Here is a 3,987-nt window from a genome sequence, read left to right as displayed (position 1 = left end):
TGTGTTACAATTATCAGACATCTTATACAGGGTGTCCCGCGTAAGACGTACGAAAATAAAAATATAAATAGAACACATCAAAGTGAACAAAAATTGTACAAATCATTTTTCAAACAACCACGTAAAATTTCGAGATATTAATTAAAATAGGTGGGCATATCAGAGCGCGGCGACACGGCAGGCGGGACATACGGCTCGCCGCGGCCGGCGAAAAAAATGGACGATTGCTCGCGGGCCTATTTTATAGGCCAGAGAGGTGAACCGTTTGGCATACTGAAATGAGTAGCTCCGTGTGTGCGTCCGTGTACGTATGCGTTCTTCTATTTTCATTGCCGGCCGCGGCGAGCCGTATGTCCCGCCTGCCGTGTCGCCGCGCTCTGATATGCCCACCTATTTTAATTAATATCTCGAAATTTTACGTGGTTGTTTGAAAAATGATTTGTACAATTTTTGTTCACTTTGATGTGTTCTATTTATATTTTTATTTTCGTACGTCTTACGCGGGACACCCTGTATAAGATGTCTGATAATTGTAACACACCAACTCCATAGGGATGTACAGCTAAGCGAGAGGATCAGAAAAGTCCTCTTCCATTTAGTATAACCGCGGTGTTTTTACTAATACCAATATTATTGTCTATCAGTCTACTGTCACACAGCCCGTGATAAAGCGCCGTTGTACAGAGTCGACGAATACAGAACAGCGGCAGCAGAACGTACTTGTGAGCGTCGCATATATGAGCGACGCTCATCATTATTATCCGTACGCGTCTTACATTCCAAAAAGATAACATTCTTGTGATAAGTAATCTGTCTCTTTCTAATGACACGTGGCAGTAGAAATAAGCTAATGGTAGAGAACGATAAGTATAAGCATATTCGTAATAATAATTTGATAATAGAAATGTCTATGGAGATAATATGTAATTATATGTTTAATCCATGTTTTATTTGTAGATTTCCTTGAACAACGCCGACGGATTACGGTGATGCAAATTTAAAGTGGGAAGTAAACAATCTTGCATAAAAACACAATATAAAACGTATAAAATGGAACAGTTTGATTCATCGTTCCCATTGTATAATAGAAATAGTCTAATTGTTAATGATTATTTCTATTGCCACGATGGAAATGAAGAATTTGATTGTCCAGTTTTCTTATGCGTTTTACATTGTGCTTTTATGCAAGAATGTTTGCTTCCCACTTTAAACTTGCATCATCGTAATCCGTTGGTGTTGTCCAAAGAAATCTGCAAATGAAATATGGATGAAATATGGATTAAACATATAATTATATATTATCCCCATAGATGTTTCTATTATCAAATTATTATTACGAATATGCTTATACTTATCGTTCTTTCATTAGCTTATTTCTATTGCCATGCGTTATTAGAAAGAGACAGATTACTCACCATAAATATGCTATCTCTTTCGAAAGTAAGACGCATGCGGATAAAAAACGTTACGACTAGATTAAGTATAAAGTCAGCATTGCTCAAATTCCTTTTCATAAACTAAATATGAAAAATATTTTAAATGCAAAAGTTTTTTTTTAAATGCAACTACATATACAACACACATTACTCTAACACATACGTACGATACACTACGTGTACTCTTGAAATACACGCGCATGGTTTATAGGATTGAAAGGAATCAAAATTTAAATTGAGAAATAAAATATTTCTTTGCAATCCATGCGTCAGAGTAAAAGTTATCTTTCGTACTTTATTTATGGTTAAAAATTGATATATTTCAGTTGCAACATATATGATAAATACCCATTGATAAGTAAAATATGTTAATACTTGGCCCACTTCCTATTTCTGATGTTGAATCTTGCCGATTCATAGTTATCTTTACGTAAAATTCTCTTTTTGCACGATTTCGTTAACGTCGTATATATTAGAGTAAAGGTACCAAAAGCGACATACCACTTTGTTTTTGAAGGTTATGTCTTAATGTAAAACTCAAAATATAAATGTAAATATATATACATGTAGTTGGAAGTACCCTCTATCAGATAATATTACATTTTCACTGAAATTGTTTCTAGATTTAAAACAAAACATGTTTTTGTAAAACGCACGATAGAGTTAAAAATAGAGTTAAAAAAATGGGTGCCAAAAGCAACATACCTATTGGAAGTTATATAACATGTTGATAATATTGCAATTATAAGAGATCGGACACCATCGTCTGTAGATACTAGATTCGCCATGTTTGGGTCCAAACCGGAAGTATACTGATAATATTTGCATATGATAATATTTGATAATAAATTGTTCGTTAATGCGTTTAATGGTTAAATGCGTTAATGCGTTTAATGGAATATTATTCATTTTATTTAAAAGCAATATTTATGTTAGTGTTCACTGATGTATATAATTACAAATAATTATTGAAAATGATTTATATTTACATTATTGCAGCGTAAGTTCATATACAACACATGTCACTTCACAATGTGAAGTTAGAATCAGGTTATGTTAGTCACAGACTATCGTAGCTACCGCATACTATAGATATGTCACTTTAAAACACATTCTCATAAAATTTTTCAAGTTACACAGTAAAAAAGTGATAAAGATTAAAATATTCAAAAAATATTTGTACAAAAGCTAAATGTATCTAAAAGAATTTAATGTTGAACAAAAAGATAATTATCGATGTTTAGTCTACGTAATTTACCAATAAAAATCATAGAAATAAAATTTGCGAATTTCTAAAATTCAATATTTGCTAATTTAACATATAAAAGAATAAGAAACATACTAAGTATGACTTTTTCATGACTTTACTGATAAAACGAATTACGTTTATAATAGTTTCGATAAAATACAACATTTCATATATGAAATATAGAGGTATGTCACTTTAAGAGGCCTATGTCGCTTTTGGCAACTTTCCTCTATCGTTCAATGCACATATATTGCGTAAATAAAGTGTTTTTCCGCTCAGGGCCCATATTCTTGAAATTTTTGCGTATACATAATTTTCATTGCGCAAGTATTTTATGGTATCATTAAACCCGCGCAGTAAAACTTTCGTATACGCAACTATTTCATGGAGAAGAGCCCAGACGAGTCGCGCGAGTGTCTACCGATTACTCTCCAATCCTTTCTCCAACGTGTAGTACAAACATACGTGGTCACCACACATTTTAATTGCGTAACTGAAGAGTACTTAAAAGTGAGGAAAACATGACCGATATCAATCCGGAAGGCGCTAGTGTCGCCTAAAAACATCGGATAAGGTTGGTCATATGACTTGGGCTTGGCGTTAAGCTGATGGCACATAGAAAAACTTAAGCAATAAGAGGTAAGCAGTAAGCAAATTGACTAATCACAGTTATTGATTCTTCTTACGGTTCAAAAATCAACGACTGTGATTGGCTGATTCGCTTACTGCTTACATCTTACTATTTAAGTTTTTCTATGTGCCACCAGCTTTAACCTTAAAATGCGTGTCTGTTTACATATACATGACAGTGGAGTATATGTTCTCTGAATCGCCTGCAGTCACGTGTATCATGCTTCACGCATAATTATCGAGATGAAAATTGTTGGCAAACTTGTTGCCACATTTCATACAGACTCTACCTGTAATCTGGAATAAGCGACTCAATAAGCGGTGTTGTTTTCCTGAGTTCGTCGACATGGGCGTTCTCTTTATCGCGTAAATATAGTAGGTTGTCGGAAAAATCATGACGCATTTTTGCAACAGATGGCGCTAGTTTATTTTTGGAAGTACTAGAGTCATTCGCATCTATGTTTTTGCTATGTCATTTGACAGCTGACAGTTCTAGCTTCATTCTAAAAAAAAAAAAAATTGAGCGATTTAGTTGAGTTTTGGAGATTTTATAACAAGTTGAAAATGGAAGACCAAACTATGCATTTTCGCCATATACTACTGTTTTACTTCCGTAAAGGGAAAAACGCGCGTCAAACTTATGAAAAGTTGCGTAAAGTTTATAGTGACAAT

The sequence above is a fragment of the Odontomachus brunneus genome, unplaced genomic scaffold, assembly GCF_010583005.1.
Source record: "Odontomachus brunneus isolate Ranch 3 - 2012 unplaced genomic scaffold, Obru_v1 Obru_scaffold_012, whole genome shotgun sequence".
NCBI classification, from domain to species: Eukaryota; Metazoa; Arthropoda; class Insecta; order Hymenoptera; family Formicidae; genus Odontomachus; species Odontomachus brunneus.
The sequence above is the reverse complement of the archived record's forward strand: the minus strand, read 5'-3'. Positions refer to the sequence as shown.